Source organism: Garra rufa, chromosome 2, assembly GCF_049309525.1.
Source record: "Garra rufa chromosome 2, GarRuf1.0, whole genome shotgun sequence".
In the NCBI taxonomy this organism is placed as follows: Eukaryota; Metazoa; Chordata; class Actinopteri; order Cypriniformes; family Cyprinidae; genus Garra; species Garra rufa.
Genome location: NC_133362.1, coordinates 60,455,000 through 60,480,958, shown reverse-complemented (window position 1 = coordinate 60,480,958; position 25,959 = coordinate 60,455,000).

The window sequence follows — 25,959 nt, the reverse complement described above, 5'->3', positions numbered from 1 at the left end:
TCATTTCTTTTACGTATTTTTTGTTTTTCCTGCATTCTTTCATCCTGTGTCCAGGTTTACCGCAGTAATGACAACTACCCTCTCTCTTAGGACATTTACTTTCCTGTCGGTTCTCTGTTTTCAACTTAAAGGAAGCTGCTGCAATCTTTACTCTGGCTTTAACATCAGAGTTTCTTTCCCAAGTAGCTAACCTGTCCAAGTTACTTTGCAGGGTTCTATTGGACCATGTGAGATCTAAGAAAGGCAGTGCATTTCTATATTCAATTAAAAGGCCATCAAACCATGTACGAGCGAGTGGTCCTTTATCATCTAGCACCTTCTCTGGAGTGTCAGCTATTCCACTGTATGCTGCAGCTGACTGACAAAACCTTTCAGTGTACTCACTTACAGTTTCATCCTTCTTTTGCACACAGTTAGTGATTCTGGACCAGTCTGTTTTGGGTCCTATGATATTCTTTAGAATTTTTAAAACACCTTCTCTCAAATCGCCTTTACTGGCATGTTGTAGTTCAGAAGTAACAGCAGACTCAAAACTGTTGAATTCAGATTCAGTTAGAATTTGTGACATCAGCTGTGTGACTTATGCTAACGACATGTCATAAAGACGCATTTTGCTGTTCAATGTTCTTCTAAATTCTGAAAAATGTGTGCGTGCTGAAGGTAAGCTCTGGGACAATCTCTCTATGTCTTTAGGTCTTAGCGCTTTGGCAACCATTTGTACTGAGACAACAGAAGGGTTTGAAGAAACACCTTCAATTTTCTCAATTCCCTGAGTTCTTCTCCTAGCACCACATACCTTCACTGAATTCACTGCATCTTTCTCCATTGTTACAGTATTGCCACTGTCTTCTGGTCTACATGAAGACTGTAAGTCAGGATAGCTTTCATCTGACTGTTGGTCTTTTTAATCACTTTTGGTTGAGGCCTGGTTATAGCCCACCTTTTTAGTGAAACGGGACAATCTATTGTGCAGCTGTTGATTTTGTTCTTTCAACTTAGTGATACACTGAGCCTGTTCTTGTGCTAACGAAAGTGTAAATTCTCTGTGGCAGCAGATAATGCCTTTTAGGTTTTTCTTTCGGATACATGTTCCGAGTACCTTTTTGCATTCTTCAATTGACCAAACTTTATCTGGATCAATACCAAATTTCTTTGTCAAATCAAATTTTACTGACTCAGTCACTATTGAGTCCATATGCTCTCCTAACAATGATTTAAACTCATCGTCTGTCCATAATGGCATAGCTAGTCCACCTTTCTCTGTGGTTGGAATTAGCCTAGCATTCTTTCTAACCATTTTTCAAGTTTCTTTGCTACCACGCAATCACAACACTAAAACTTCTCTGATCAACAGAGGGTACGCTTGTTAACACAGATCAACTATTGTTAACCTTCCCTGAATTAACAGAGGACAACACAAACTACTAGCACTTAATGCTAAACTTCTCTGCCAAAACAGAGGATAACAAATTTTAGCATTTTAAGGCTAAACTTCCCTGCTTAAAACAGAGGATAACAGATATTAGCACGGAATGCTAAACTTCCCTGGGTGAACAGAGGATAAACAACTCTTCTCTAAAAGAACAACTTTAGAGGGTAACTTAGTTAACTAAACTGTAATAGCTGTAGTTAACCTTCCCTGAATAAACAGAGGATAACAAATATTAACACGTAATGTTAATCTTCCCTGAGTGAACAGAGGATAAACAACTTTAGCACGTAATGCTAAACTTCCCTGAATTAACAGAGGGTAACTTTTCATCTCTAAAAGAACACCTTTAGAGGATAACTTAGTTAACTAAACCCTACAGCTGTCTGTTAACTCTTCTCTGACGGCGCAGAGGATAACTATATGTACTGGTCTATAGCGGCTCTTTTGGATAGAGTAGCACTCACCAACCCTTGGTTGTAAAGGAAGATTCATGGAAATCTTTGTTCAGCTGGAAGTTTCGCTCTGGATTCCAAAAGATGTAATCTTGAAAGCAGATCTTCTGTTGAGCTTGCTGTTTCAATCTGGATTCAGGTGAAGGAGCTGGAACTCTATCCGGGTCACGGCACCAAAACTGTTGTGAACTTTTCTCAGAGACCAGGAGACGTTTTTGGGTATCTTGAAGCAGAAGTTTCTCTTTATTGAGATCCTAGCTGTTCGTTCGCTGCAGTCATCAAAATTCGTCTGACTAATGTCAGATACAATACAGTTTAAATATATTTCCAGGGGGAGGATTACATAGAGGTGGAGTCAATCTAAACAAAGCATGCAAATGCAGTACAGGAATCAGCCCGTTACCAGAGTTCCCCAGCCCTGATCTCATTATCATAACAGTGTCATTCATAGGCATAGGTGCTAATCCAATCAGTCTGACAGTATTGCCCATACCTTCACATTATCATAGAGACAAAGGCATCGCTGTAGCTTGAGAACAAAAGGTTAATGTCTCAGACACCTGGGCTGCCTGATTTGATCTTCTTAGGATGTCATCATCTGTACCTTTAGAAGCTAAATAGAATATACTTCACTTTAGATTTTCCTGTGAAGCTATTTCAGAACATATGATCAACATTTCTTAAATTTGTAATCCTACACTACATATGCCATATTTGTAAATGTCATTAATATTGGTGGGGTTAAATGTAATATAAATAAATACATTGATTCGTTAGTACTTTACCTCACGAAAACTCACAGTCTGTGGCGATCCAGTCAGAAGGGGACGTCCGTTATGCGCGCGGTGGGCACTGACCGCAGCTTATATGCCCTCTGCCAGGTGCTTCGCGGGCTTAGCACGCGAGTGAGAATTTAAATATTGTGACAAACAGGGGCCTAAAGTAGGCTATATTTATTATTTAAATTATTATTATATTAATTATGTTACACATGGGCATTGAATGACTAAATAAATAAATAAATAAAAAGAATGAATGAATTTAAAATATGTAGTTACTATACTGCCATAGGATTTCTACACTATTCTAGGGCTGCTAAATAAATTGCCGTAAATTCGACATCTCTCTTCTGGCTGCCATTTTTATTTTTATACTGGAAAAGAATAGCCTACTAACTGGTTAAAAATCAGGTTATCACTTTTCTTACATGTGCTAAAGGTAAACTTTAAACATTGCTTTTCACTTGTTCCATACATGGAACCCTTTATGGATGCATGTTTAATTTTCTGAAGTCCCAATAGTGCATCCATAAATTGGCAATAGGCAAATATTTCTGAAATATTTTAATTAAAAATAGTATACCCGTTTCTGAATATTTAAATATTGCAATAGACTAATAATAAAGGTAAAAAAAGAAACACCACTTGTATAAAAACTATATATATATATATATATATATATATATATATATATATAATTTTTTCAATCCACATATTCGCTGAAAACACCCAGAAAAGAAAGTGATGAAGTCAGCACAGTGTCGCCGGCTTGAAATATGTTTGATGAAGCGCCCTCTCCGTTCCGACCAATTTCATCAGAGATTGCGGAGATCACGTCCAGAATGTCAGTAAGTTTTATTTTCAGCGTGTATGCGTGTTTTATACTGGATGCTGGTCAGTGGGGGCGGGTAATGAAGCGTAGGCTATTTACCCGTTTCTCCAGACACCGCTGCACCACTGGATATAGCTGTATATAATGCATGCACTGATGGTATAAGGTTGCACTGCTAAGGTGAGCCTCGCGCAGCCTCTTCAGGATAAATCAAAATGTGCAACAAAAAGAAACTCAGCATACAGAAGTAAAAAACTAAACAAGATGTAAAGTTTTTATATTTAAAATACAGTTAGACAACATCACACAACTTTTTCACCATCACGACTAATAATTTCTTTTAAAAGTATCAATTACCCCCCATAATTTATTTTTGTACATTCTAAAAAATTATGAAAACAATCTAATAACATAATAAATATTTTTTGGGGTAAAGGTAGCCTACACTTTAAATAAAATGTAATTTTCACTTATTCCATATTGTGACCGCAGAAAAACAGTAGGCAACTATTTCTCATAATTTTAATGACATTTTTGAGATGACAATTGACTTAAGTAGCCTACAGCAGCATGCCTGCGGTGGCGAAGTTCCTCCTGGTCTGCCGCCTGGTCATGTATAGGCTATAGCCGCTTCCTATAGGCATCAGAAGTTCTTGGTTACACAAGTTTGTATAGTTAATTGTGATGTAAATGCAATTGTCAAGCAGTTTGTAATGCATTTTGGAAACAGGAGATGAGCGCCTGGTCTAATGCGCCACCTGGTTTGAGAAACCCGTTCTCAAAGACTTACTTTTAATAATTATTTGGGTAGCACACATATTCTGAATGCCTTCAAAATAGCCATTTTAATCTAGATTAATCTAGATTAATTTCAAGATTTAATCTAGATTAATCTAGATTAAAAAAATGAATCTATGCCCACCACTAATATATATATATATATATATATATATATATATATATATATATATATATAACGGAATGTCAGTCCAGACGAATAAATATCAAACATGGCATCTGTAAATACAATACTTTAATAGACCTACTAGAGACCAGTAGACCACGTCGCCACAACGTTCCACATGGGACTAACTAGCGACGTCTGTTGAGGACGTGCCCACGACGTTTCTGGAACGTTAGCCAACACTCTAAAAAATGGAACTTTACCACGACGTCCTCACAACGTCGCCATAAAGTAATGTCGCGCTGACCAAAGGACGACGAACTGGCGACGTCGTCACGACGTACTGTGTTTGCTGGGTATACACAAACGTGAATCACACTACAAACAAGACAATACTATAATGCTATAAGAACAATAAAATAGTTATATATTACTTAGGCTACCTGGGTCTTTAGTCCAGCTCACCTCACCTCTGATCTGACAAGTCGTCAGGTTTAATTCTCGTTGTCGGTTCAACACATTACTGCTCCCTGACGTTAACCAATGCAGCCTGAGCCGGAAAGAGAAAAGATTAGTTCACCTCTCGAGTCCTCCGAGTCCTTTCGTTCTTTTGTCACGTGACCGCTCTCTAACGTCAACCAATGCTGTATGAGCCGGAAAAAGAAAAGATTAGTTCATTTCTCGAGTCCTTCGAGTCCTTTCAATAGGTGCGTTCGAGATGCACTACACTAGCCTGCCGCCGGCTGGCGAGAGCAGCCGCTTGCAGTCGGGGGAGGAGTAAAGAGACGGCCGTCAAGTCGGACACTTATAGGTTTCCGTAGTGTGCTGAAACTCGTTTTCTTAGCAGAATATGAGGTCTGAAAAAGCACAGAGCATCTTATTTTGACCTGTTTCATATTGACATACTGTCAGTAGCTCATAAAGTGACACCAAGACAATAATTTTACATGAATAACAAGCAACATTCAGACAAACTAAATAATTTTGAAATGGTCTCTTATTTTGTGACTTTGTGTATAATCAACACAAAGTAGTACATAGGCATGAGTAGATATGTTACATAAACATATGTACAATCAAACATACACATGTTAACAATCATTACAAGATTACATTGGCATGGAAATGTATTATATGATACACAGAACTCGTCAAAGATGTGTTTATTGTATCACAAAACCATTTATACATATAGAGTACATATAGGCCTATAAAGAAGCAAATCTTGGTTTTGTACTTTGATGGCACACGTGATCGAAAGGCGGCTGCAGCGCCGATCAAAGTCGGACAAATGATCTTACCAGAATGCATTGTTTTGTAAGGCGGCAGCCGATTTCTTGCGGCGCCGCATGAAGTCGAACGCACCTATTCTTTTGTCACGTGACCTTATCCCTCATCAGTATCTTTGTTAGTAATACTAATGTAAAGATGAATAGGTCTAATAAGTAAAGAAATAAAAAAAGTTGTGCCCATTTCTGTCACTGTGATTGTTTCTGTTTTTTTTAAGGATCTGTGATGTAGTTCATAAATAAACAAATCCCTTCTATATTTTTTTATTTGTCCTTTTACTGTCTTCAGAACAATGAACTGTATAATAAAATAATCCGAGCCTAAAAATACAAAGTAGCTACTTGTATCTTGTTTGTTTGTTTTTATTCCAATTTTCATATTGCTTGTATAATAATTGTTTTTCTTAGGCAGAACTGACATTTTAGTTTAATATTTGCATATAAAAGTTTTTTCAAAAAGAACATAATGTCAAAGTTAAAGAAAACAACATTTTGGAAAATAAATGTTGGGTAAAAATATTAAGGTTATGATAACAACAAATTGTCAAGTTGTAATTGAAATAAAATTGGAGAATTAAAGTGATTTATTTAGAATTATAATGTGCTTGGATCACACAAGGGTTAAACCAATGGTTCAGCTGAAGGACAACTGTCCATCAAGGTTGTCACCAAGGGAACCATTCCACACCCATCCCCCGTGTATTTTACAGTAGGTGAGGGGTGGTGAGGAGCCTAGGTCAGTCAGATTTTAGCACCTCAGGAGAAGAATGAGCACCAGAAAAAGGAGTGACATTTGGGCGCATTTCGGAGAAACTTCAGCCACTGAAGCAAAATGCATGATATGCAAGAAAAAAATTTCAACAAAAGGAGGAAGCACTTCTAATTTGAGGAGGCACCTTAAAACATCTCATCCAACTGTGCTGTTAGCACAAGTAAGAACAGAGACTGAAGATGGTAGCCCTGCAGCAGCTGGAGCTGTTTCTACCACCAGCGCTTTTTCTGGACCTTCGACATCATCTACAGCATCCAGTACACCAGCAGCATCCACCACCATCCAAGGAGCAGTTAGGCCACGAAGACCACAACAACAAACTACAATGAGCAGTTTTTGTTACAAGGCCAATGGATCCTTTAAGACAGAACAAGCTTGATGAAGCCCTGGTAAGAATGATCGCTTGTGACTTTCAGCCATTTTCTATCGTGGAGGATAAGGGATTTAAGGAATATTTACATCTTCTCGACCCACCATACAGTCTACCTAGCAGAAAAACATTATCAAAGACTGTAATGCCTAGGCCGTATGACAAGTTAAGAAGTGACATTATGGAAAAAATCAGGAATGTCTCTGCTGTGTGTCTCACAACAGACTGCTGGACGTCTATTACAGCAACCAGCTACATGAGTGTGACATGTCATTTCACTGAGGACTTTCAGATGACCTTGTATCTTCTGGACTGCTTTCATTTCAGTGACAGACACACTGCTGCTCACCTGGCAAGGGAGCTGACAAGGGTCACAGATGAATGGGGGTTGGGTGACAAAATTGTAGCCTGTGTCTCAGACAATGCCAGCAACATTGTTTCAGCCGTGAGAGATCATCTTCACTGGGACCACATATCTTGTTTTGCACATATGTTGAACCTAATTGTCTAAGCTGCACTAAAGGAGGTACAACATATAGTGCAGAAGGTCAAGGCAATTGTGGAATACTTTCACAGAAGTACAGTTGCTTCAGAGAAACTCGGGGCCACACAAAAACAGATGGGTCAAGAGCCATTGCTGTTAAAACAGGATGTGGCTACAAGGTGGAATTCAACATATTACATGTTGAAAAGATTTACTGAAGTAAAAGATCCAATAATCTCCACACTGGCACTAATTAATCCATCTCTGCCAACCTTGGTACCAGAAGAATGGGAAATTTCCAGAGAAATTTTGGAAATTATTAAACCATTTGAGGAGGTCACCACTGAAGTGAGTGCAGAAAAGTAATTCAACATTTTTTAAAAATATTATTCTTTTTAAAACCACCATTTTAACCCCTGTCTCTTAATGATCCATGCTTCTCTGTAACCTCAATTTTAACAGAGAATTATGTGCAGCACTGATTTTGTTATAATTAATTTATAAACCATTTTTAATCTTTATAGGTTTGTGACTGTCTCCAAAGTCATTTTGATGACAAGAGGTCTTCAGAGGATTGTTGCCCCATTTCAAAGAAATACTTAAAAGTTTGACCCTGTCAAAAAGCTTGTGGATTCTCTGATGTCAAAAATGACTAAAAGGTTTGGCAGAGTAGATAGAACACCATGAGAAGCTTGCTGATGCTACTTGCCTGGACCCAAGGTTCAAGAAGCAAGCTTTTGTCAGTCACGAGGCAGCAGAAGACACAGTGAAAAGGGTTACAGCAGCTGCAGCAGCTATTAACCCAGTTCAACATGAGGAGGAGAATACTAAAGAATCTGCTGCAAGTGCCAGTGCAGGGGCCATGTTTTGGGAGGATTTCGATGAGAAGGTAACAAGCTTGAGGCCTTCGGCAGCCTCTTCCAAAACATCAGATTCTGTGATGGAAATGCGGGCCTACCTTGCAGAGCCGCTCTTACCCCGCCCAAGACCCCCTGGCCTGGTGGAAGAGATATTCTCCTGTATACAAAACCCTTTCAGAGGTCATGAAGGCAAGACTTTGCATTGTGGCCACATCTGTGCCATCTGAAATAATTTTTTCAAAAACTGGGCAGATTATCTCTGAGAGAAGAAACAGACTTAGCCCATCTAAGGTCTGGGAGCTTGTTTTTTTGAATGCAAACATGCCTTAAAGCAAGTTCTCAAAATATAGCCACAGTGTGTTATTTATTTTAAGTTATTTTTTGATTTCCTAAACTTGCTAATTGTGCAATATTTTGTTTGTTATATTTTGATTTTAATGTTAATATGTTAATGCTATTTAGGATCTTTTGATCTCTTTTGGCACAAAATTGTTAATTATTTTAAAGCTTATTTATTTTTCTTTATTTAAGAAGTCTAGCTTGTTGTGCAATTTAAATGTCCTCTGTGGCTTTAGTATATTTTTAATTTACTTTTTTATTTTACATTGTATTAAAAAAAAACAATAAACAACAATTCAAGAGTGTGTATACAGTGTTTATAATGTCTGAAACATCACGTTACAAACAATACACTGACAATCTGATTTATTAAATAACTGCATAATTAAATGATCAAGGATAAGTTATTTAGTTAAAAGTTATTACGCACCATTGGTAAGTGACTTTACAATTAAATGACAACTTGTAAATACTGCAGGTAATTTATTATGCACTAAAAATAAAGTGACTCAAAAATGCTTCATGAATCTTAGGCTATGTAACACTGTAGTTGTATAGTCCATGATATAGGTCCTGTAGGGATTAATTAGCTCAAATCAAATTTATAATGATTCAACTAATGAATCGAATCGAAAGATTCGGAACTTGATTAAATTGATTCAGAGTTAATAGATTACACTTCTTGACCATTCGTCCAGCGAAGTTATCAATTCAGTGTACAGTATCAACTCAAAAAGGTTTATATTATGATCCTGGCCAAGATCATAATTAAACCAAAGTATTACGTTAGGAAATTTTAAAGCTGAGGTAGCTTGATCTAAACACAGATAGAACTTGTGTGAACATAAAATTCAGGACACTTCTTTTAATGAAACAATGATTTATTGACTACTCTAAGACACAAAACTAATCTCTACTAAAACACAAATAAACACACACACACACACACACACACACACACACACACATACATTCACACTCACACTCATACAGTTCCGGGGATGAGAAATTACTGAGTTGAAGAGAACCCCAAATGTTCTAGTATCTTAACTAGTTCTTAGATCGCAACCTTTGAAAATCACAAAAGCAGAGATTTAGCTTTCAACTACTTAGGAAGTATTTTGCACCAGTTTTAGCGAAGTAAAGAGAGATCTTGTTACTTGCATTAGTGCCGGGAACGGGGGTTCCGGGGGCTCGTCTGAGCAAAAGTTCTGGTTGGTTGCTTGGTCGATGACGTACTTTGGAAGATCCTTTGACGTGGAGGAGTGGGCTGGTTGCCGGGAGGAGCTTCGTTTGGCGGGTTGCGCAGGTTGATGCGCTGGAAGTTCTTTTGAGTCGGCGTTGCGAGACTTGGAAAAGTTCGGCCGTCACGAAGCTTCAGTTCTGTAGAGTTTTGCTGGCGCCGTCGCTTGCTTGGTCGAGTGGTCGTGCGCAGATGGAAAGGGCACTCAAACCACAAGAGGCGAAAGGCGTGAGGCGAGAGCTGAGAGCTCTTAGTTCGCTGAGTTCTGTTAGGAACATGAAGTTTTAAAAGGGCCGCTAGGGCACGTCCCACGATGATGGGATCCAATGGCATTGCTAAAGGGGCGGGTCACGCCACCCCCTTTCCGTCCTGTAATTCCTTCTGGTACGTGACGTATTAGGATATGGATTTCTCTGCAATTTTTGTTATTAACTTCAATAAACTAATGCAATGCATAAAGTATACACAATATCATTTTCTCGGTCATTCAGACAAACTGCAACCGTCAAGATAATTCACTCCATATCAAATAGTGGTATATTGCTTGCATGCTAATACATTTGACAGCTTCCTTTCCTTAAGGCAGTGGTTCTCAAACTTTTTACACTTGGTACCACCTGAGAAAATACTTGGCTCTCCAAGTACCACCTAATGACCAACATTAAAGTACAGTAGCGGAGTAGGCCAAAGTTTTCATGAAAAACATTTTAAAAGTTTTATTTAACAAGTTTATTTAATATTGTAGGCCACGGTAACAATCATACACAGATGGAACACTGTGTTTAAAATTGGAAAATCATAAACTTTACTTAAATAAAAAAAATCAATTAAAATGCACTGCATATGAAAATTAATCATTGTAATAAAATAAATATAAAACAAATCTTCAATGTTATTTGAAACTGTACTTAAAATTTAAATAAAACTGTGCTGTGCTGTGCTGAAATGTTACTGTACTTGACTTCAAAAAACAAAACACAAAAATCAAAACAGGCTATGCCTAACTGCAGTTCTTGTTTCTCAGCTTCCATTTCCTCTCTTCCACTAAAAATAAATCCAAGTTTAATGTAGTTCTCGTCATATCTCCTTACTGTTTTATGTCGTTTTTTGCTAACAGTAGCAGATGTTGTGGTGCTGGTACTGGCATCACTGTTCGCGCTTGTGCTCGGCTCACACACGTCCTCCTCTTCGGTTGTTGTTATCTCCTGTTGCACGTCTGTCTTTGATTTAAGCCACGACAATAGTTTTGTCGTACGCTTCATTTTTAAAGTCCTTGTTATTACGGTAACTAAAGCATCTTCCCATCACAGCCCAGCTACAAACGGCGCCTGTAACGGCGGGAATATTACATATATCGGCTAACGTTACCCAGAAACACTTGTGGATTTTTAAAATTATTAACTTATTTATTGTCTTAATTTCCTTCCATTTTTTGTCATTGGTTGATAGTTTTTTTTTTCATACATTCTCATATATTAAATCGTGTTTCACCTTTTAAATGTATTTTATTTTATTTTAGTATAAGTATTATTTTGCGTACCACTAGAGGGAGCCCGCGTACCACTAGTGGTACGCGTACCACAGTTTGAGAAAGGCTGCCTTAAGGCATATAATGCATAGATTAAACTCCAATGATCACATAAAACACATCGAGCATATAAACGAAAACATAAAAAAATAAGATACTGTTTGCTCTAATAGTAACACTGATAAGCTGATCGTTTCTTAAAGAAATGTCTCTGCTGTGTACGTCTTTCTATTGAGAGACGTGGTGTGTGGGAATGTCAGAGGAGAGGGGAACGGGGAGTCCGAAAGGTCACGCGATTCACGCTGGACCTCGTGTAAATCTGTCCTTTTTTGTTTCTCTGATTGAAATTTATGTTGGGAGAAGGCTGATCATCTGTTTCTTGGTGCTCTCAGACAAAGAGCGGTTTGTGGCGTTATCACTGTTTTAGTGTCCTGTGAATTACCGTCTTCCTGTACTCCTGACGTGAATTAATGTTAACAGGCAGGCCGGGTCAAAACTAGGGAAGACTTGTAGACTAGCCGTCGTCTGGTGATCGTCATGTGATGGTCAATTTTGTGACTGAGAAAGAGGGTCCTTTTGTTTCTTTGGAATATGGCCATTTCTGTTTTGTACGTTGTTCGCCCAAGATTCCTACAGTCCGTTGTGTTGACCATTCACATTATACTATTATTTTACAGTTCAAAATATTGCATTTTATACATACTATACATCAAGGTGTTGTATAATAAGTAATATAATACACTTTAAAACACACCAAAATACAACAAACACAAATACCCTATCTCTGAAAGTGATTTTATGAACAATTTAACAAAAGAACGAAAGGACTCGAGAAATGAACTAATCTTTTCTTTTTCCAGCTCAGACTGCATTGGTTAACGTTAGGGAGCAGTCACGTGACAAAAGAATGAAAGGACTCGGAGGACTCGAGAGATTAATTCAATTCAATTCAATTCAAGTTTATTTGTATAGCGCTTTTTACAATACAGATTGTTGCAGAGCAGCTGCACAAAAGTTTTAGGCTACTACAATATATTTAGTAGCTTATTAGTGGTGAATACTGTATGTTGAGTCGATGTACATATGATATAAATATTAAATCAGTAACTGTGTAATTAAACAGATGATGAACACTAATTGCAATGGTTATGTGCTGTAATCAAACTTGTAGGAAAATTATGTAGTGCTGTATGTTGTTTCAAGGCTGGCATCATCTGCGGTCCTCTGAGGGGTTGGCATCATCTCTTCATCTGAATCCGGGCTGAATCTTGTGTAAATCCTAGTTACCACGGGATGGAAATCCCGTGGCAAAGACAGAGAAACAGAGAAATAATTAGCGTAGCTGCTGTTCCAACTTCCGACCAAACAAAAATGATGGTTTAGCCCAAGCTGAGGAATATTAATGTGCATTTGATCAGATGTAACTGAAATTTCAACGTTATGAGATACATTATGTGAATGCTTGGCTAAAGAGATGAGTCTTTAATCTAGATTTAAACATAGAAAGTGTGTCTGAACCCCAAACGTTATCAGGAAGGCTATTCCAAAGTTTGGGAGCCAAATGAGAAAAGGCTCTCCCACCTTTAGTGGACTTTGCTATCCTAGGTACTACTAAGAGTCCAGAGTTTTGCGACCTTAGGGAGCGTGAGGGATTGTAGCGTAGTAGGAGACTAGTTAGTATGCAGGAGCTAAACAATTAAGGGCCTTATAGGTAAGAAGTAATATTTTGTAAGTGATACGGAACCTAATAGGTAGCCAGTGTAGAGACTGTAAAATTGGGGTAATATGATCATATTTTCTTGACCTGGTAAGGACTCTAGCAGCTGCATTTTGGACTACCTGTAGCTTATTTATTGAAGAAGCCGGACAACCACCTAGTAGTGCATTACAATAGTCCAGTCTAGACGTCATGAATGCATGAACTAACTTTTCTGCATCAGAAACAGGTAACATGTTCCGTAGCTTAGCAATGTTTCTAAGATGAAAGAATGCTGTTTTTGTAACATAGGAAATATGATTTTCAAAAGACAGGTTGCTGTCTAATATAACACCTAGATTTTTGACTGTAGAGGAAATAACAGTACATCCGTCTAGTTGCAAGTTGCAGTTTAAGAGATTCTATGTACTGTTTTTTGGTCCAATAAGTAATATCTCAGTCTTATCTGAATTTAACAGTAGAAAACTATTGGTCATCCAGTCTTTCACATTTTTAACACACTCTGTTAACTTTGCTAAGTTAGAAGTTTCATCTGGTCTTGTTGAAATATATAGTTGAGTGTCATCAGCATAACAATGGAAACTAATCCCATATTTCCTAATAATATTACCGAGGGGTAACATGTAAATTGAAAATAGTAGAGGACCTAGGACAGATCCTTGTGGCACTCCATACTTTACTGGTGTTAGCTGCGATGACTCCCCGTTTAAATAAACAAAGTGATAACGATCGGACAGGTATGATCTGAACCATCCTAAAGCCTGCCCTTGAATACCTGTATAGTTTTGTAATCGATCTATGAGTATTTCATGATCTATAGTGTCGAACGCAGCACTAAGATCAAGTAAAACTAGCAATGAGACACAGCCTTGATCTGACGCAAGTAGCAAGTCGTTTGTGATTTATACAAGTGCAGTTTCTGTGCTATGGTAGCGCCTGAAACCTGACTGAAATTCTTCAAAGATATTATTATTTTGCAAGAAGGAGCACAATTGAGCAGACACAACTTTTTCTAGGATTTTAGACATAAATGGAAGATTAGAAATGGGTCTGTAATTTGCCAGTTCACTAGGGTCTAGCTGTGGTTTCTTAATTAGAGGTTTAATAACCGCTAGTTTGAATGGTTTTGGGACATGGCCTAAAGATAACGATGAGTTAACAATATTGAGAAGCGGTACTTCTGCTACAGGTAACAACTCTTTTAGTAATTTAGTGGGTACAGGATCTAATAGGCATGTTGTTGGTTTAGATGTGGTGATAAGTTTATTTAATTCTTTCTGTTCTATAGTTGTAAAGCACTGGAGTTTTTCTTCCGGTGTAATGACTAATGTTGAAGTATCAGTTGCTGTAGTATCTATATTAGTTATTGTATTTCTAATGTTGTCTATTTTATCAGTAAAGAAATTCATAAAGACGTTACTGTTAAACTGTGCAGGAATATTCAGGTCAGGAGGTGTTCGGTTATTTGTTAATCTAGCCACTGTGCTAAATAAAAACCTTGGATTGTTTTGGTTTTTTACTATGAGTTGGTGGATATACTCGGCTTTAGCAGCTTTTAAAGCCCGTCTATAGCTGGACATACTGTTTTTCCATGCAATTTTAAAAACTTCTAAGTTAGTTTTTCTCCATTTACGCTCAAGATTACGAGTTTCTTTTTTGAGAGAATGGGTATTACTGTTGTACCATGGCGCAGTACGTTTTTCTCTAACCTTTTTTAGCTTGATTGGGGCAACAGCTTCTAATGTATTAGAGAAGATAGTGCCTATGTTACTAGTCATTTTGTCTAGTTCATGTTTATTTATGGGTGCACAGAGCAGCTGAGATAAATAAGGCAGGTTATTTGCGAATCTATCTTTGGTAGCAGGAACAATAGTTCTGCCCAGACGATAGCGCGGAGCTATATAGTTAACATCAGTGATACGCAGCATGCATGATACAAGGAAATGATCGGTAACATCATCGCTTAGAGGTACGATATCTATATCAGTAAGATCAAGTCCGTGCGATATAATTAGATCTAGTGTATGATTAAAACGATGAGTGGGCCCAGTGATGTTTTGTTTGACTCCAAAAGAGTTTAACAGGTCATTAAACGCAAGTCCTAACGCATCGTTTGTATTATCAACATGGATGTTAAAATCTCCAACAATTAATGCTTTATCAAAATTAACCAATAGGTCCGAAAGGAAATCTGCGAATTCTTTTAGGAAATCTGTATACGGCCCTGGAGGTCTATACACAGTAGCCAGAGCAAGAGATCGGAGAGATTTATTTTGCATATCTGACAGAGTAACATTGAGTAGAAGTACTTCAAATGAATTAAACCTGTACCCTGTTTTCTGGGTAACATTGAAAATATCACTATAAATTGTTGCTACACCACCGCCACGGCCGATCTGATGGGGTTCATGCTTATAACAGTAGTTTGGTGGAGTAGACTCATTCAGACCAATATAATCGTTTGGTTTTAGCCAAGTTTCAGTCAAGCAGAGTACATCAAAACTGTTATCTGTGATTATTTCATTTACAGTAAGTGCTTTGGGTGCGAGTGATCTAATGTTTAGGAGCCCAAGCTTTAAAAATTGATTTTGTTCATTTATTGTGCATTTTTTTGGTCTAATAACGATTAGATTTGTTCTAGATCCTGCATTAAATTTTAGTTTTGACCTCACTATTTGAGGAACAGACACAGTCTTTATAGGTTGGACAGCACCAATACTATCGTTTAAATGTGCATCACAAAAGCCATCATCACAACTATTTGAAGAATTGCTTACTAGTCAAATGGAGCGCAGTGTCCTGGAGATGTTGTCCGACAGCAGTTCTGCTCCGACTCTGCTGGGGTGCAGGCCATCAGCGCGGTAAAGCCTAGGGCGCTCCCAGAAAAGATTCCAATTATTAACAAAGAGCAGTTTCTGTTCTTTACACCATGACAACAACCATTCATTTAGAGCAAAAAGTCTACTGAACCTTTCGTGTCCACGTCGATACGTGGGAAGCGGTCCTGACACGATGATCCTCGTCGCGGGCGCTGTGCTGCGTACCGTCTCGATCAGGCTCCTGAAATCCCTCTTCAGGACCTCCGTCTGCCGCCGCCTGACGTCGTTCACCCCCGCGTGCAGGACGATCGTGCCGACGCTCACATCGTCCTTCAGGATGGCAGGTATCTGTGAAGAGACATCAAGAACGCGAGCACCTGGTAGACAACGAGTGTGCACTTTACCGTTAGCTAAGTTAGCGCGAACGTACCGGACAATGGAGTCTCCGACGATCACAGCGTCGCGTTCCGTCTCGCGGAGGGGAGCGAAGCGGTTCCGGGTGGAGATCTCGAAGACCGGGGGCGGCGGAGGGGGAGAGGTCCTGGCTCAGGGTCTGGCTCGCGCTTTCCTCTGCTGCTGCACCCAGGGTCCGTGGTGTCCCGGCGCCGGAGTGAACGACATCTGGGAGGATCGCGTCCTGGGTGCGGCGGATCTGTGCAGAGAATCACACGGAGTAGAGGTTATGGGAGTGTTAGGATTGAGCTGTACACTTACCCGGACAGATTCGAGTGAATCCTTTCGGATTCGCAGCTCAATCTGTTTCGCCTGGAGCTCCTGGATCTGCTTCTCCACTGCCTCCAGCTCCATCAGAACAGAGTGCAGCTCGAACGTGTCTTCACCTGCACTCAAAGGTAGACACAAATTCGCCATTAAAGCAAGTAACAGTGAGTAAACAGTTTAAGTGTTTGTGAATAGAGAATAAACGATGCATGCAAGATTAGCCGCGACCACGCTGGCAAAGCTAAACGGGTTATAAGCTAGCTTAGTAGCAGACTCGGGAAAGCAAAAATAAAAACTAATGATAACAAGGCGTTCCGATTGTTTTTGTTGTACAACACGACGGGTATATTCACATGTTATGGAAAACAAAAAATGATGGTGTATAGAATTGTTTTTAGGTTTAAAAATAGAAAATAGTAATTTGACTCGACGGAGCTTCAACTCAAGGTGCGCGCTAGGACAAACAGGAAGTGACGTCTGCGTGTCAAAGATTAACTAATCTTTTCTTTTTTCTGGCTCAGACTGCGTTGAAACCTGGTTGAAACTCAAAAGAGTGAGGAACCAGAAGACTCGAAACATCTGAACTGACCTGTAGGATTCTGCGCATGCGCAACTGAACGAATCCCTCCCTGAGACAATTCGTTCTTCCCGAGTCACATTAAAGATTCGTTCAAAATGAACGAATCGTTCAAGAACGACCCATCACTAGTTTGAGGTAGTGCATAGCAGCTTGTCAGTGATTCTCAAGATCTGTAAATCATTGGCCATCATCAGCGCAGTTATTTCTCCATCATTCACCATCATCAGCGCAGTCATCTCAAATCTACCATTTATGTGGTAAGTGAAATACTATGTATTGCAATGTAACAGGCTAGCGCTAGCATTAAGCTTAACGTGTCTCTTCAGTGGCTTGCCTTGTTTTACTGATGTACTGACTGTTGATTTGGTTGATCTCACCAATCACTTGTACAACCTCTCAGAGTCCATCCAAAACATCATGTGAAAAAGAGTCCTGGCTTGAGAGTGCACTTAAAAAATCTCCTGGAAACAAGCAAACTCTAAAAAAATCTATCAACTGGTGGTCAGTGTTGGGCAGTAGCATCGCTACAAGTAGTGACGCTACTAGCTCAACTACATTTCTCAGTAGTGGTGGTAGCTTCGCTGTTTTCTGTATCAAGTGGCTTTAAGCTCTTTTTTGGATCAAGTAGCGCGGTAGCATCAAAAAAAGCTACAAGCTATATATTTTTCTATACTTTAAGCTCAAATCGGAAATATAACTGCTACGGTTCGCTGATCCTGGGTCAGTAAGAGACGGCTCCTCAAACTTAGTCAAACCGTATTATTCCTTCTGCCTCTCAGTTTGTTTGCAGACTTAAGGTATATTTTACTTAAGGTAGACTTAAGAACTGTTGATTGAAACAGTACACGTTTTCTGTATTTATAATACAGAACTGTATTTATAAAGGCAAATTTTTACAATTTTAGCCTTTGAGTCGCTGAATCTTTATATTTTGGCTAAATGTCAAAAAAAAAAAAAAACAGAGTCCACAGCAACAGAAAACTGCATAATCTGCAATGCAGAAGTGTGAATGCAATATGCAAGTAATGCCTCTATTGTAGCCGTGTTGACAAAAGAAAATAGTATTTTAACTACTGGTGGGCACCTTGATTTGAGTCTTTGAAGCAGGCTTGTGCTCTGGGAAGATCTCAAACTCAGAAGTACAAGATGGGGAATGGTTGGGTGTGGGTTGTCAAAAAAAAAAAAAAGATCAGATACCATATAGCGAAATAAGAGTGAAACAGTGTTCTAGTCTAAACGAACTATAATAATCTTTGCTAATATTCTTGACACCTCAAACTGCTTTGGACTTTGCAGTATCGAATTATGACTTTAGTATGACCAGAATGAGGAATATGCTATTTAGCTGTTTGATCATGCCTGTGTCCGCACACTATCACTGCAGCCTGTTCATTTGAAAAAATAAAACAAACAAAAGTTACACTAGTCAATTTAAATAGTGTATATTATGTGCAGTTCAGCGTGACCACCGGTCCCGTGGCACGCTGGGAGGGAGTCTCGCCCGGGGAGCAATTCAATGCCTCTCTCATATGTTAAATATAGGGCAATATATTATTATCACATATATACATCTTCTGGATATATGTAGATATATGTTTATAACATATATGAATTTCCCATAGTACAATTTGTATATAAACATATATTGAAAGTATATATATGGTCAACTTTTATATGGTATTGCATGTTATGACCATATATGTTTACAATATATTTTAAAATTGTATATTGTGTTATATGATAAGACCATATATGTTAACAATATATATCAAAATTACCAATGTATATATTGAATTTATGCAAGTTTATTAACCATTTATGCCTAAAAGATACTGCTTATTGTAAATCACATAAAAAAATATTTTTTGCTTAACTTTATTATTTCAATTCAGTTTTCTGGGGAAAAAATACAGATGAATATATAACCTGTTCAAAAAATGCCAATGTACTAGTTACTTGTAGTAAAACGAATGTATTATTGAGTTATTGAGGGGAAAACACTTCATGTAATTGTTTGTCCATATGTGCTGTCATCATCAATGAACTAAAACGCATTTCATTAAAATACATGAGCGATTGAGTGCGTATGTCACAATACCGCTACTGCGCATGCGCCAAAATTCAAACTCACCCGCGCTAACGGCAGAGTCTGAGCAATGGCTGGGTAATGATACAAGTCATCTGCGGTAAGATGTTTTTCTTAGTAAGTGGAAGGATAACAAATGGGCCAATACATTCACATAATAAACGACAATGATTTTATAGACGGGCACGAAGACAGACCGACATCACTGAGAGGAAACGATGAAACGCCTTTGAATGTGGCAGCGGTGCAGGTAATTTATGCTAATTTACTCAACGCTTTATACCTACGCTAATATTTCATAGTAACTAAGTGTTATATGATTGTTTTGGTCTGCAAGACCAAATATATAGTCTCTATATAGAGCAGATAAGTTTTTTAAAATATTCCCTTGCATTGTTTTATATACGATGTTATGTTTACAGCTGCATTGATGTGTTTTGCAATTTGCTTGCATTAAAGTTAATTTTAGTTACTGGGTAGGTTAATGAACGATCTGTATGGAGATACTGTGAGCTCATTGTTTTCACTGGATAAGCAATGCCACATTTGGAAATTATTTAAAGCTGTCTGACAAAAATAACGGATGAAAATTATAATGTTTATCTCTGAGATGTAGTCTAGACTAGAACTATAAAACTGCAAAAAATTGAATTATTTAAATAAAAGAACCTTGAATTCATATAGTAAATTACAGTACTTGGTTATATTGCACCAAGTGCATTGACATGTCAGTGACATGCCTAGAGTGGGTGCATAAGCACATGCATGTTGTGTACATTGCATAAAGGTAACAGTACACTAAAGGATGTGATTATGGGGTTTTAAAAAATATGGTTAATCTATCGTAGTAAATTTTGTTCATATCTTTGCTGATAATTGTGCTATTCTCGTTTGTGTCCCATGAATAGGTAATGAGTCCCGAAATACTCAGAAAACAGAAATGGAGGCCGAACCTGCAGATGTGGATGGTAGTGATGTGAATAATGGAGCGTACACAGAAAAGGTTAAATATGTAGACAAATCAAATCAACAAAATATGTGTCTCCGTGTACTATTCAATAAAATTCTAGTGCATTTAATCAATAAATAACTGTAGAGGTTTTGGATATGGTAAGATTAAACTTATTTTAGTGAATGAAGTATCACATTTTAGCTATCATGTTGTTAGGGTGGGTACACAAAATATTATTTTATCCTTGCTTCAAGAAAATCCTCAATCTATCTGCTTTCTAACAGCTTCATATGGCCGTAAACATTTATCTTAAATGTGGCTTTAAGCACTATAGATTATTAAAGTTTCACTTTCTCTGTGACAAAGGCAGTAAATGTGGTGCGGGAAACTATTAATTGATTATTCTACAATTAATTGCACTATAAATTACACTACAATGCAAAACACAGTAAATTGATAAACTGTTTGGCGTGATGACGTTTAATGCCTCCGACAGGGCCTGTAGTCCCATTTAGCAGCATGTTAGCAACCATCTTTTTTAAGAAACATAAGAGTTTAAAAATTAAAATACGAATCGAAAGTGGGGTTTAACTGGTGTTTTTTTTATGTCATAGAATAAAATGTGAAAGTATTATGAGTTTGTGTGAACGGCGGACCTTATTTTAGGGGATTTAATCAAAATTGTCATTCAAAAATCCATGTAATAGTTCCACCCCTGTTTTCTCCAGGCCAAAACGATGCACATATTAGGTATTATGAATGTCAACACTTTAATTAATTGATGCTAAATAGCAAATTAAATTGTAACCTTAGCTGTGAACTCTGTCATTGAGGATTTGGGTTACTATTTTTTAGTTCTTCATGTATATAGAGACATATTATTTGAATGGGCATGCAGGCTGTGCTCTGTTGTTCTGCCATGTCCTTATATATATAGGACAAGGACAGGAATATTTTACAACTACAACTTACAAACATATATACATAATTAGTATTCTGCAGTTTTAAAAGAATCTTTAACTTTACCAACTGTTTAATATTCAGTATATTTGTCATCTTATAGTAGTTTATCACTTTGGTACTAGAGGATGGATACCCGAGCCGAGCCCGACGGTACCCGACGGAACCCAACGGGTCGGGCCGGGTTCGGACAGATATTTAGAAAGGATGCTCGGGTTCGGTCACCTCAGCGCGATAGTGCGCCCGTGTTATAACGGCACTTTTTGCCCAGTGTGCACTGATGCTCTCATCTGTTGACATTTCCGAACGCTTTTTTTTTTACAGTGGCTTAATAAAAGCGGGCTTTCCACACAAAAAAGTGCATGTGTCATTAGTATGAGTAAAAAGAGATTTTAACTGTGTCGGGCTGGGATCGGGCTCGGACATAAATATCTCAATGCTTGTCGGGCTCGGGTCGGGTTCGGTTACTGCTCTGTCGAACTCGGGCCGGGCTCGGACAGAAAAATGCGGCCCGATCCGCACTCTATTTGGTACAATGTTGGATTGCAAGTCTTAAGTATATGGTTCAGAAAATTTATTGTAATTGTCTTATCAAAATCTAACTTTTATCTTTTTTTTTTTGTACAGATGCTGGATACAGACATTTCTTCACCTGGGGCGTTCTGGGGGTGGCAATAAACCAAAAACTAACCAAGCTGTGGGAATACAAACCTGTAGACCTTTAGCTGGACCACTACAATTGATGTTCTGTTTCTTATGCCTGTTCAGTGTTTTGATCAGTTATATAAGTAATTGTTTCTTTTTTTCTGTTTGATTGTGCATGTCAGTAACATTTTTTTTAAATAAAGATGTTTCTTTGTGTAGCTTACTGTACCATTTAACATTTAAGGCTCAAGGTGTGAAATGTGCAATGCACTGCAACTTTGTAGAGTGTAGTGTCTCACATGTGTCCTGTATTTAACCCCCTGGGGCCGACGGTCACGCCGGCGTGACCAACCTACTTTTTTTAAGATCAGCGCAAAAGACACAAAAATTCTCTGTCGGTTTAAGTCATACACATTAGAGATATACATCAATGGAAACTGTAAAGCGTGTACTTTTATTTGGGCACACTCAAAAGAACAGCAGAAAGTTGTGTTTTTTTATTTAGAATAAAGAAAACAAACAGGGTGATTTCTGTTTTCTCTGTTTCCGTGAACTGCTTTTAGAAATGCGTCACTTATATCATTCAAACACGGTGAATATTTAGCACACAAACATAAAAGTGGTATCTACTGAAGGCTTGAGATGTATGCTTTTAAACAAAGTAAGTTTTATCAAAAACAAATAATCTGTGATAAATTAATCTATATGAAACCAAGGAGATGTCTAGTCTATCCAGTTCCAACTAATTATCTCTAATGTGACCGCGCCCACTATCGCGAAATCTTTTGCCATGCAAATTAGCCATGTGCTACTAGCTCGGCAAGGACCGGATTATCTGTATGCGAGGAAACTCCCACATCACCGCAACAAAGCAACATGACAACATGTTACTGAATGAAGATATGCAGTGAGGAATAAGACTTATATGTACCTCAATCCTAAGAAGGACGCGATGCGACGCAAACCCAGCAGGAGGAGACATTTACATGAGTAAGTCTTACTTTCATTTTCCTACTAGCTTTCGCTGTTATTTACTTTGACAAAACATGTACACATTTTACTAGTTAGACTTATTCCAAACTAAAATTCCTGACTTTATCAAATGAAACATTATGAAGTACGTTTGATTGCATTGCATCTCTTACAATGGCAGGATATTTATAATGTTCTAGAAAGACGATGTGATTATGACTGTGAGATGCATGACGATATATTTATGAATGTAGAATCATACTTTATTTATTTATTTTATTGTATAACAGTGTAAAAGTAATATGAGTACTTACACTGAATGTGTGTTTACATCACGTTTATTAGTAATATAGTGCTAAACGATAATTATTAGTTTCTTAGATATTACAGATCTGGCCATTAAAAATGCGTCTATTTTCACGCAGCAGCCTGCAATTCGGCACGCGAGGCCACGCGGCGGCCTGCAGGGGCTTTTTCTGATTTTTTTAAAACGTTGTTGCGCTTCATATAATATCCACCAGGTGGCGCAAGGAACAACATTCTGTGGCCAAACCCTGCACAAAGAGGGCTATTTGGACAGTATTTGTTATGTCTGTTGTTTCAATATCTGTCGCCATAATCGGTAATTCATTCTGTATGTAACGGCAAAGTATTTATAATTTCGTTTCCTTTTTATTAAGTTAATTTAGAAAAAATAAATAAATTGGAGCATTTTTGTTCGTTAAACGTAAGCTTTTTGTTTCATAAAGACCAAGCGGCAGACAGTGAGTTGACCTATATACTCTGTGTTTCAATTTGCCTTCTCAAATCACGAATTGGCTAAAATAAAATCCATTGATGTAAACTAAAATATATAAATAATAATATATATAAATATGCGCTATTAGGTGCATATCCAATCGTTTACACGAGAGTGCAAAACACATTTTTAGGACATGAAGGCCCAAGCTCGATCAGTTACATTTTTTTCAGTGGAAAATATTTAACCGTTATTTTTTGTCGGACATGATAAATAAATATGTAGAAAGACTTAAATTACTACTCAACGAAAAAAACAAATAGAAAACAAAAACTGTTTTTATTATGTAGCTAGTCCGTAGAGATGCATTTCTCTCTAAAGGCGCGCGTCCAACGAGGATATGAGGACTGTTAACTGCATCATCACTGACTCAGAAAACAGTAGTTTCTAAATAAATAATTGAAATATCTCCTTACTATTAGACAGTCATGGTATTTACTTTTGCCAGTGTTTTGTGGTAGCTATGCTTTAAACACGGAACCCTTTCAAGCTGTGCTGAACGTGCGCTCAATGCTGCTGACAGGAGCGTCCGAGCCACTCTTGAAAGTCATGGTAGCCTGGTCTCGTGTTTCCCCCAGCGCTACATTTTTTTTTTTTTTAAATCACCACTGAATGTCTGAAATATAATTTTAATTTTTGGTGGCTGTGACACATTAAAAACAGCTAAATTCGTTTTCGGGGATTAATTTCACACAAGCAAAAAGCAGCATAAACATCAGAACGTCATGCGTAGAGCTTATGCGCAGAGAAAAACCTAGGCTGTATATAAAAGAAATAAATATGCCCATATGTGAAATATATTTTTCTAAATGAATAATAAATTAACAAAACGAAAGAAAAAAAAATAACAAGTAGCCTACAAAATTACAAAATACATTATAAATTTCAACATTTTAAACCAACAGCAAATGAAGATTTGCATGTTTGAGAGGTAACTCGTCTTTTTCATACCATTTATACAATTTAAGATACACTTTATTTGATTGATTTGTGTAAGAGGAGAAATATAAACTGTAGTTTGGAGTGTTAATTTATTTTATGTATTATTATTAGTAGTACAGTTTTCTCTAGATTTCTTTTTGCGTTTTTTGTGCTTTACATTATGGTGGCGAGCTGCCCATGCAGTTAAAAAAAATAAATAAATAAAGGAAAGGAAACCATTTACATTTGGCCTTATGTCTATGTAAGTACTATAGCCTATCCTAGTATTAGCCTATATCACAATGTTGAAAATAATGTAGACAAATAAACAGAAGGCTAATTTTTCAAAACAATAAAGATTTTATTATATGGCTGACAACGAATACAAAAGTATCACAAGTGCTAAGGACTAAGATATCAGGATTAAATGACATCTGTTTAAAAAACTGTTTAAAATGAAAAATATAATTTTATTGCATGTCGCGGTGTTATGTGTTGAGACACGGTGTAAGACAAAGAAACAGGTGAGACAACTCTAGATCAGAGCAACCCCCTTCCCCTGGTTTGCATTTGTATAGCTCCTCTCCAGTAATCATTTACATATAAAAGCTACACCGAGGCCAAGGTGACATGAATCATGGGGGGTGTCAGGTGCTAAGCCTTCCACATCAATTTTTGGCAGTTCCCGACAATTAGACAATTTAGACAGTTTGCAAGAATATTTAGTATCACTGGTGTGGAAATGCTGTTAGATGCCGGTGGAGTAAACGGGAGTTGAGAAAGTTGAAAGTGAGGGACAGACGCATCCTCCACTGGGATGGCAGATCCAGCTATTTTAGTCTACTTTGAATTTAGAGTTAATAAGGTAGTAAGTTGCATTGTCCGATAAAAAAAATAAATAAAAATTATCAGAACTATCAGCACAGTATATAACACTAATCTGGGTGCGTTTCCCGTACAACGACATAACCACTCGCTGATTAACCTCCATAGTACGATGCATCGTTGTGGAAACGAACTCAGAGTGTTTCCCGAACACGGTCGCATCTCCGTTGTTTGAACCACATTAGTTCAACAACTTAGGGCGGTTGTTAATGGCGTCACCGAGTAATAACTTCTGCTATTTAACTGATTAGGGTCTCTCCAAAATGCAAATATTTCAAATATTTTTGTTCCCTGTCATTTCGCTCTATTTGATGTTGGATTCATTGCACGTTCTCTCTTACGTCATACTCCGGGGTTCCCTCAGGCATTTGTGCACATGTGCACTATTCACTATTCATAAACAACGCTTATAAAGGACGCACTAAAATACATAGAGTAAAACGCATTTATTTTTAGATAAAATTGAGGATATAGATTGTACTGCTTGTTAGCTTGCAAACCGTGACCAAGAACAACAATGCTTCTAACCACAGGTCAAGAGCTGTAGTTCCAACCATGTAAGTTTGTGACGCTGTTTGCGAATGTTCGTTTGAACTATGGTGTTGGGAAACACCCAATC